Source organism: Tenrec ecaudatus, chromosome 11, assembly GCF_050624435.1.
Source record: "Tenrec ecaudatus isolate mTenEca1 chromosome 11, mTenEca1.hap1, whole genome shotgun sequence".
Lineage (NCBI taxonomy): Eukaryota > Metazoa > Chordata > Mammalia > Afrosoricida > Tenrecidae > Tenrec > Tenrec ecaudatus.
Window position 1 is genome coordinate 133,601,320 of NC_134540.1, and position 11,485 is coordinate 133,612,804.

The 11,485-nt window shown below is 38.0% G+C and overlaps 1 pseudogene; it reads left to right on the forward strand.

Moving 5' to 3' along the window:
* The first annotated feature begins 7,601 nt into the window (after window positions 1-7,601).
* LOC142461512 (oxysterol-binding protein-related protein 9 pseudogene) lies at window positions 7,602-9,974 on the forward strand (annotated as a pseudogene).
* The last annotated feature ends 1,511 nt before the right edge of the window (window positions 9,975-11,485 follow it).

An 11,485-nucleotide genomic window follows, 5' to 3' on the forward strand; every position in this document is an offset into this window, starting at 1 on the left:
GAAACCGGAAAAAGGATCCAGGCCTGTATGAGGGTGGAAGTGAGAGCAGCACACTCGGCCATTTCATCAAGCGGGAACAGGGCATGGAAGAAAAATTAAGCATTCCACGTGGGCCGTAGGAACTGACAAATTGTGAATTTTTTCCTGAGGAAACACCAGAAAGGACTGTTCTGATGTATTCTTAGTGATCACAATACTGAAAATATTAGTTCCAAGGAGGAAGAAAAAGTCTATAAAGTTAATTCTAAAAATGTCGCTCCATATAGAGAGGCTCTCTGATTTATAGTTCTATAGTACTTTTCCAGGGCAACCTCTGAGAGCAACAGAGGAAAAATTTTTGGAGAGGCTGATTAAATAGAACTCTGGTCCTTCTGTCCACATCAACAGAAGCAACTCTAATCTTGTAAATCTTTTAAAAATTATTATTTTTTTAAATCATTGTATTGGGGCTCGTACAACTCTTATCACAATCCATACATACATCCGTTGTGTCAAGCACATTTGTAAATCTTTTTAATATATTGGCTTTTACTTAGGAAGAAAATTGCTCCACTTCTAAGAAGCAGGAGGAAAAAAATTGGTGAAACTTACATCACCACGCCTTTTACTGATTTCTTTCTCCTTCCTTAGCTCTTACTACTGAGTGAATCAATGTCAGCCCTGCTCCCAAACTCCACAACTTCATGTCTGTGGTTTCTGTGGCTTCAGGAGGACAGCTTATTTCATATTTATTATGCCCAGAACTCATTTATACCTTTTATAATCCATTCAGCACCTAGATATGGCCAGCAGAAAATTCCAGGGAAACCACTAATCTACACTAGTAGATTCTACACATATACAAGCACTAAGGTATTAAAATACTGAGCAAGTGAAACAGTGGCATTCTACAGTTACTCTGCATCGTCAGACTTGAAAGTAAAGCTTATGGGGAAATAAAAAGGCCACTGTAATTGGTTAATACATCAGGCACCACTTAAAAAATAGATGCACTTTGCTCTCTATATTTTAATAACCAAGGCCAGCCAAAGAGAGCTGACCACAGGGTGATCTATCTGCAAAGGAAGCTGACCTCTCTGGCAAAATACACTGAAATCTCAGTCAAAAGTGTAGAAACTGATCTCTGAAAACGTGCCAGAGAAAGGGAAAAGATTCCATCAGGTAAATAGATTTTTGTCTTCTGCAGGGATCCTATTTTCCATGTTATAATTATGAATATCAAACATTAGAAATGTCTCTAAAAGCATTTATGGTACACAAAATGTTCATTATGAATTACCTGTTCAAAAAAAATCTTAACATAATCTATTTCAACAGGCGTTCAGAAAGAAACGTTTAACCGTGTCTTTTTGGGGGTGGGTAGGTGCATTTCTTGTCCTCTTATTTCTCACGACTTGAAGAGCAGTCAATACAGACACACTAGACCAAACCAAGCTGACTGCTTTATAATGACATTCTGCATTAAATAGTACAGCAAAGTATAGTCTTGGATCTCATTAGTGCACTGACTGAATATCAAAATTTTTGCTTTTGTAGTGATTAATCAAACAGTCCTACATGACCATGCCCATTTTACATTAAGAGACATATTATGTATAAATCCCATAAAGTTATGTTCATAGGAAACCACCTTCCAACATTTTAATGCAGATTAGAGTTCTATTAATCAGGTAAATTTTGGACTAGATAATAACCAAAGTACCATATAAATCTGCATATCTATGATTCAGATTCAAGTGCTCCAGAAATAGGGGAAGAATCAACATCGCCAAAATGGTCAAGCTTCATTGGAAGCAATTTATATTAAAAAAATTCTTAGAGAAAGGAAGATGGTGTTTTTCTTTTATTTTCTTAGGTGGGCTATGTGGATAAAGTTTCCCTCTAAAATATGTTTTATTGAAACAAATTATTAGTATTTCATATTCAAGCATAGAAATTATTTTTTTAATTTTCCATTAAGAAAAACACCTCAAAAGGGAAGCACATCAGTAGAAATATTAAATAAACACTGCATATTTAAAATTCTGCAGCTGCTGTGAATCAGAAATGACTTGATGGTAGATATCTTTTCTTTTTGGTTTTATAAATTACCCCAGAGAGCAAATTATTCTGTGACATTTCTTTCACGTCAACATGTCATTACTGGGCACCTTCACGTCATTTCAGGTAGCAGAGTACGAAGTGCCCCAGGGTCTTTCAGGCTGTATTTTATGGGACAGGCTGGCGGGGCTTTCCCTAGATGGGTCTCTGGGGGAGTCTGTGCCACCAGCCTTTTAGCAGAACAGTGTTTAAGTGAGTTTAACAAAATTATTGTTTAAAAAAAAGTAAGTTTCTCTCATAGACTCAATTTCCTCAAAGCTTTCATTGTGTATGAGTCCATTTAAATTGTATTTAAAGGGTTTTAGTTTGTTTGCACGAGTATTGTCCTGTCTTTTTCATGTACAGTTACATTCTTTTTACCTAAACAAATCTCAGTCCAGAAAAGGACTTAAATCACCCCGAAGAGATGATTTGAGAATATAACATCTAGGATTAGTTCTGTCCATGGCTTGGAACCAGTTAGAACTGGTTCAGTTCGGGTCCTCAAGGTGAACTAGGAACAGACATCAATGTGCAAGCTGTAGGTCTACTGAACTCACAACCAGATTTGGAAACATGGCAGGCAGAGCCTCGCTATGGGAAACTTAGAACCCTTTCAGAAGGTCACATTATTACCAGGACTGTGGAAAACCAACCATGTTCAAAGTGGTAAAATTAGCTGTCATCTCTGTGCAGGGTACTACTGTTTGCAAATCTGCTGGTCAAGATAGGTAGTTGCTAAGCAATGCCCGTGGCGCCTTTGTTTTCTAGAATCGAGATTACACTTCTAGGGGGACATTGACGGTACTTTTTCTGCATTCCCATGTATCGTTCTGAAACACCCGTATTTTACTGACTGTATACCGTCTACCTTCAACATCCATGACTGATCCGTGAAGAACCAATCCAAAACCCTAGTCCTTTCATTTGATAAATAGAAACCAAATGGTAAGCATTTGTCTGCCGATTTGACAATGCATTTCAACAGAATAAATGTGAGAGAGGAGATGTTGGGAGTGAGGAAAAATGAACATAAGCAGACATATTTCAGGTTTCAGAAATTCAAACTTTCCTTCATTAATTTCAGATAAACAGTCTCATGCATGTCCCTGTATTTACTATGCATTTCTTACATCCTGTGAAATGCAGAAATGTATTCTTCATCAACCTTTTGTAAAGAGGTAACTAGGCCATTCTCTTCATGTGAGTTAAAGCCCAAGAAGTTAGTTAAAAGATAACTGAATAGAGCATCGTATAGAATCATAGAGCTACACCATTTTACACAATTGTCCTGCTTTAAGCAGAAGCAGGATCTCTGAATGAGAACTGTTCCAGGATGCCCTACAGTTGATGGCAATGCTTAGCATGCCTCTATGCAGAGTAGCAGTGGCCTGCGGGCTTTCTAGGCTGCAGTCTTGACCGGAGCACACCATGGAGGCCAGATCTTTTCTTCTGCGGTGTCCCCACTGCGGGGAAGCCACAGGCCTTTCTGTTGGCAGAAGGCATAACCACTACATGGCCAGGGGTCCTCAAATAAGCACCGGTAGATTATTCTGAAATGTGAGCACCTTCGGAAGACTCTTGGGGCTCACTGATATATAATAATTGACCACAATGCATTCAAATAAGCTCCAGCAGTCATTTTGGTTCCAAATGGATGGATATGCACTATTTCAAAGCATTTCACTTTCAAAATGGATCTCAAAACAGATATTTCATTTGGAAAAATGCAGCAAACACTGAAATATTTGAAACTGTTTAACTCAAATGATTTCCAAGTCTATCTGCAATGCCACCCAGAGGACAACTCCCCCGGGCTGAGATGACTCATACACCACTGGCTGGATCTGTTTTGATGTATCAGTCATGCCTCCATCAACACCAAGGTATTGAGATGCTACCTTTTCTTTATGTAATACACAGTACTCAAAATGCTTACAATCTTCTTGCTAAATGCCCTACATTCCTAGATGATTTCAAAAAAAAAATAAATCACCGTCAACATCATGATTGAATATCAATTCTCCATGGTTTTCAGCCAAAACACATGAATGAAAGAGTATTTAAAAGATGACATGATTAGAGAACAACCTTTTACGTTTACATAGTCTAATAAACTGTAAAGGTTGGGGAAAGTCAACTAGATACACTAAGGAAAATACATAGAATCTTCATTGTTGCAACTATAGAGTATATCTGTGATAAATGCTTGCTTCACAAAGAAATGCTATCTGCAATTTCTTATTTAGTGAAAAATGCAGCCGTTTGAATTCATTTCCCCTACCACACATAGGCTTGGGGTATTCTGTGCTTAAAGAGGGAACCGAAAGACTCACAGCGCTAAAGCATCATTATGTCTTATACTTCAAACAATTTCACTATCAGCAACATTCGTCCATTTAAATTTCACAGACGAGCATTAAAAATTGAAATTCTTTATTGATATTCTAACTCAAATACTTACCGTGTCCCTCAGATTGCCATTCGTTGAGTAAAGAGTGTCTATCCACAAAATGTCACTACCCAAGCCAAGTACTCAGTATGCGTGTAATCAGTGAAGAACATTTGAATAATGGTGGATCGACCAAGAAAAAAAATCTTAACACCTATGATGGCATCCTTTTCTCCCAACCCACCACACATTGCAAAGTAATTGCCACACTGACATGGTTCTCAAATTTCTGAAGACCCACCCCAAATGACATCTAGCTTCACAGTTACCAAAGTCAGTTCTCTTTGCTGCCCCATTCCTGCCCTCACCCTCATCAGCCAAAAGCAATTACATCAAACACCTAGCCTTAAATCTAAAACAAAAATGGAATCAAGAGTAGAGTAAAGAAAAATAGTCAAGAATGATGAAGCCCTACACAAGCTTTTTTTTTGCAGTTCATTATTTTTAATGCTGGCTTTACCCATGTCATCATGTCTACAATATTTGTTCATATAAAATTCTATATTGGTTATAAAAAGCAATAAAAATTGTGTTAAACATTTTATAAGGAATCGTTATGATGCAGAGGTCTAAGATATATAATGTCAGTTGATGAGGAATTGCTTTTATTCACTCAAATTAGGAATTATTTTTATCCACCAAAATCCCACAAATACTGGAAGCAGATGGTGAGGGAAAAGAAAAGGCACTGACATTTACTGAGGGCTGAATATGATTTGAACACTTTGATAAGTAGTTCACATATACACTCTATGGTGGGTATTATTCACATTTTATTGGTCAGTCTGGTGAAGCCAGTTGACAAAGATGGTACTATCTAGTTAAGTCATCCTAGGAGCTCCGGTCTCTCTGACACTAAAACAGGCTTCCTTTCAATGAGGTGACAAACACAGAAATACTGAGTAGCATTCGGATTTCTTATTAGTTAATTGATTGGCAAGAACTTTCCACAAGACTAGACAGACAGTAAAATATCCCAAGCTATTAATTTTACTAGTTGGGTTTTTTTTGCTTGTAATATTATTTCCTGTTCTTCATAACCTAGTCTAAGAATAGAAAAATGCTAACATAGATTTACAGTTACTATGTAGAGAAAGAATCATTCAAACTCGTTTCCCTCTGGTTTAAAATCTTAAAACTCAGCATATGATCTTTTGAATGCAGTAAGAAAATTTAATTTTTTTAATGAAAATGTATTTCTGATTCAGGAGATGGATGCCTTTCCTAATATATGCCAGATGAATTCTTTTTTTTAAGTGTAATAAAAGTAGCTCTCTCAAGAATTTTTTTTTCATGTAACAATAAAATTGCTTCTATCAGGAAGTAAAGGCATGCTTGAAGCTAGAGCCCAAGTACAACCCCCCATTTCACGTTCAGAAGAAAACTAACCTTTAACACGTTTGCCTATAGCGATCATAAGACCTTACCAGACACATCTCTTGGCCCAATGGTGCATGTGTGCCAGAATGCACATATGCATACTTACATTTAACTCGGGTTTTCATATTTCTCTTAGTTTATTAAAATTATTTACTTTAAAAAGTAATCCTAATAGAATTTTTCTACATTAAACACTTTATATGCAAGTTATTTCTTAAATTGTTTGGGAAAAAACAAGACACAAATGAGAAAAGAACATTCTTGACTAAGCCTACAATATTAGTAATAATCAATTATTACTATAGTTATATAGGGTGCATAACAGAAGCACTAAACTTGACATGAAATTGTATCCTTTCCTCTTTCTTGGAAAGAGATTGCATATGAGAGGGCTTTAAAAAATCTGTAGGAATCTTCCAGTATCTTTTAATCCTATTTTCCCAGGAACTTTTAGAACTCCTCTCCTCTTTGTCCTCAAATTGTGGAAGGATTTAGGAACTATCATTTCTATAGAAGTAATGGTAGACCAGAAAAAAATGAGAAACGTTGGGAGACATGAAGATGATCAAACAGAAATTTGCAAACTTTCTAGAGAGCTATGTACAATACCCAAAACAACCAGAATCGTTGCCCCTCAAACTTATGTATTTAAATTTGTTTTACAAAATAATCTTATCACTTTCAAAGTACTCTCTATGATACTTAATATATTTTTAAAACTGCAATGCCATTCTTGGAAACATTTTCAAACTCATCTGTTTGGATGGCTGGCAGCACCTCCCTTGCTTTTTCTTCATCTCTTCTAGTCCCCAAATCTGTTCTTTCATGTCCCTCTTCATTCTCAAAAACAAAAAATGCTGCAAGAAGTGAGGTCAGGTGAGTGAGGTGTGTGGGGTAAGAGAAGCACACTGCTTTTTGCCAAAAACTGGCCTGCTGAGAGGGCTGCAAGACCAGGTACTTTGTCATGGTGGCAAAGCCAGTCCCCCGTCTGCCACAATCAGGCAATTTTTGTCGCACCCATTTACACAATCTTTTCAGAACCTCTAAATAGAAAGCTTGATTAACAGTCTGACCTGGTGGAACCAAATGCACCACTACATGCTGACATTTTATTTGTTTGGGAAGTAGATGGATGTCCAGAATGAGGTTTATTGCAAGTCAAAAGTTCACGTTTTTTGACATGAGAAAACCACTCATTTTCAAACTTGAGTTTTTCCCATAGTGCTGTCCTTGTAAGCTGTGTTCAACATCACAACAGTTTTTGCAGCATCTTTCTCGAAAAGGAAATAAATCTCACAGTTGTCTGCTGTTCCCTTAAATTAGCCATCACAGAAAAAAGGAGGCTGAGCAAAACTGCTTTTACAAAAAAATTCTCTGTGACCAGAAAGAACAGTCCCAGGTGATGCCACCGGGTGCACTAACTCTGAGTGAGTTGCTGATGCTTACCTAGTGTGAACACGTGCCCTACTAAAGTTCTACCAGTGGAGCTTTTTTCCAACTTTTTTATAACCCCTCATAGATAGCATGTTATATCTATCATTGCATTTTTAAAAACTGTATGAAGGGGCTTCAATATTTCTTGGACATAATTCCATATTTCCATGAACTTTTTGAAGTCTCCTTGTATACAATATCAACAATATTTCTTAATGAATCCATTCCTCTTAAAATTTTATTAAGTCGTCACAAGATGGCATCCATCATGGAGGGGCCGCTCAGCAAGTGGACTAACGAGATGAAGGGCTGGCAGTATCGCTGGTTCATGCTCGACTACAACGCGCGGCTATTCTCCTACTACATGTCCAAAGACAAAATGATGAGAGGCAAACGCAGAGGATGTGTTAGACTCAGAGGAGCTGTGATTGGTATAGACGATGAGGGCGACAGCCCCTTCACAATAACTGTTGATCAGAAAACCTTCCATTCCCAGGCTCGTGATGCTGATGAGCGAGAGAAGTGGATCCATGCCTTAGAAGAAACAATTCTTCGACATACTCTCCAGCTGCAAGGTTTAGATTCGGGATTTGTTCCTAGTGTCCAAGACTTGGATAAGAAACTTACAGAGGCGGATGCTAACCTACAAATTTTGATAGAACAATTAAAGCTTTTTGATGACAAACTTCAAAACTGCAAAGATGATGAACAGAGAAAGAAAATTGAAACTCTCAAAGAGACAACAAATAGCATGATAGAATCCATCAAACACTGCATTGTATTGCTGCAGATTGCTAAAAGCACTATCAATCCTGTAGATGCAATCTATCAACCTAGTCCCTTGGAACCTGTGATAAGCACAATGCCTTCCCAGACGGTCTTACCTTCAGAACCTGCTCAGTTGTGTAAGTCAGAGCAGCGTCCATCTTCCCTACCAGTTGGACCTGTATTGGCTACTCTGGGACGTCATCAGACTCCAATGCCAAATAGTACAGGCAGCAGACACTCACCACCTAGTAGCATTCTAACTTCTCCCAGCCATGTCAACTTGTCTCCAAACACAGTCCCAGAGTTCTCTTACTCTAGCAGTGAGGATGAATTCTATGATGCTGATGAATTTCATCTAAGTGGCTCCTCCCCAATGTACTTAATAGATTCCTCTGGATCTGCTTCAGTCTTGACACACAGCAGCTCGGGAAACAGTCTGAAGCGGCCCAGACAACCACAGAATCCCTTAATTCTTCCTTGTCCAACGGAACCAGTGATGCTGACCTTTTTGATTCCCATGACGATAGAGATGATGAAGGGGAGGCAGGTTCTGTGGAAGAGCACAAGAGTGTTATCATGCACATCTTGTCCTAGGTTCGGCTTGGAATGGATCTTACTAAGGTAGTTCTTCCAACACTTATTCTTGAAAGAAGATCTCTTTTAGAAATGTATGCAGACTTTTTTGCACATCCGGACCTCTTTGTCAGCATTAGTGACCAGAAGGATCCCAAGGATCATATGGTGCAGGTGGTAAAGTGGTATCTCTCAGCCTTTCACGCAGGAAGGAAAGGGTCTGTTGCCAAGAAACCATACAACCCCATTTTGGGTGAGATTTTTCAGTGTCACTGGACGTTACCAAATGACACTGAAGAGAACGCAGAACTAGTTTCAGAAGGACCAGTTCCCTGGGTTTCTAAAAACAGTGTAATCTTTGTGGCTGAACAGGTTTCCCATCATCCACCCATTTCAGCTTTTTATGCTGAGTGTTTTAACAAGAAGATACAATTCAATGCGCATATATGTGGACCAAGTCAAAATTCCTTGGGATGTCAATCGGGGTGCACAACATAGGGCAAGGCTGTGTCTCTTGTCTAGACTATGATGAACATTACATTCTCACATTCCCCAATGGTTATGGAAGGTCCATCCTCACAGTGCCCTAGGTGGAGCTAGGAGGAGAATGCAATATTAATTGTTCCAAAACAGGCTATAGTGCAAACATCGTCTTCCACACTAAACCTTTTTATGGAGGAAAGAAGCACAGAATTACCGCTGAGATTTTTCCTCCAAATGATAAGAAGTCTCTTTGCTCAATTGAAGGAGAATGGAATGGTGTCATGTACGCAAAATATGCAACAGGGGAAAATACAGTCTTTATAGATACCAAAAAGTTGCCTATAATAAAGAAGAAAGTGAGGAAGTTGGAAGATCAGAATGAGTATGAATCCCGCTGCCTTTGGAAAGACGTCACTTTCAACTTAAAAATCAGAGACATTGATGCAGCAACTGAAGCAAAGCATAAACTTGAAGAAAGACAACGAGCAGAAGCCCGGAAAAGGAAAGAGAAGGAAGTTCAATGGGAGACAAGGTTATTTCATGAAGATGGAGAATGTTGGGTTTATGATGAACCATTACTGAAGCGCCTGGGTGCTGCCAAGCACTAGATTGGGAAACATTTACCCGTGGTGACCAGGGCAGTAGGCATAATGAAACATCAATCAATATTCCTTTGGGAGAAGCTGTTCACTCCCTTCTTATTGCAGTGGTTCCTATCTCAGGGATACTGAACTTGCCAAAGCAGATGAACAATTTAAAGCAAGAAAAGCTCTCTTTGGCAGTTAGGATTTTGACTTCAGTCCTGAGAAGAAACTCAGGAGACATGCCTAAGCTTTGAAAAGGCATTTATAAAACTATCTCAAACTCTGCACTCTAGTACTGCTATTAATATAACGTTTCCTAGTTCATATCATCTTGGTTATAATATATATATATATACACACACATATATATATACACACAAAGTATACTTGATGCAAAATTGTGCACAATACTCCATCTGTAAATAATGATTCCTCTGTTTTAGAAAATTAGTGGTTATTAAAATCAAGTGTTAGGAAATTTCATGGTCTCATCTATAACTTTTATTTTGGATTTGAACTATTACATTGTATCTTACTCTGGATCACAGCTTAATTATATTTAGTGCTACTTAAGGCTTCATAAAGTAACTTTTCCAATCAAAAAAATTATTAAGTCGTACCTTGGAAATTAGAAACATACATGAGTAATATATTAATGAATTTGGAAATTCTATAATGGTAGCCCTTGTGCCCTGAGAAATAAAGGAAAGTGAGAGATGACTGCTGCCTCATTGTAACACACTTTTTCCTCTACTGCATGTAATCAGCGGATTCTCGTCTTTCCTAGACATCTTTTTTCCTTTTAATTCTGGTCACTTAAGCTTTGTGTAAGCAAATGCTTGCTGAAACCCTACTTAGATTGTGTTAGTCACGTTCAAGAACCAGTTTTTATTCTTTTATTTCCCAGTCTTTATTCTTGAAGAAATCAATGTCTGCTGGAAGGAGAGGAACGTGTCAAGAATGTGGTGGGAGGAAGAAAACAGTCTGCTATACTAAATGCCAGAGGAGAAGTATAACCTGTGTAAATGGCAAAGTGGTGGAACAACCTGACTCCGTGTCTTCCAAGAGCCACTACCTCTGTCTCAGTACTCCTTCCTACGTCCTGATAAAGCATGCGGACTCAAGCCAGTTACTTACAAAGGAAAGGATGGAAGACAGCAAGGGTAAGGAGGAGGATGAAAGGGGGCTAAAAAGTCATGTGGACAAGAAGAGTTGTCTACCCTCCATCCCCTTTCCTACTTATTTCCACATTTTTAGCATATTAATTTATATGAAAGGCTGAACATTTAAAAGTCTCCTGAGAGCGCACTATTTATTAATTTCTGCTAACTTTTTAAGATTTCTGGGAGAATGTGTTCTTTGTTCTTTTGACTTTTATTTGATTTAAGTACATGATTGTATATGCCAGCATGACAATCAATGTAATATCCATAAATTATAAGAAATGTGTTATCTTTGACACATAACTTTTAATTTGGTCATTGTCTCTTGGGTGTCTTGAATCCCTCAAAATCTCACTGTAGTTTAGGTGGCTAGTGAAAGTAGAGAGACTTGACGGACTGGTAAGTCCTTTCTTTTTTAAAATTGTTTTGTTGGGTGCTCTTACAGCTCTTTTAACAATGCAATACATCCATTGTGTTAAGCAGGACCTTTCTAGAGAAAAGTATATCTAATTAATTGTAAGTTAGAATAATAGTATTTTCCAAATTAAGGCAGTTGGGATAACAATGGA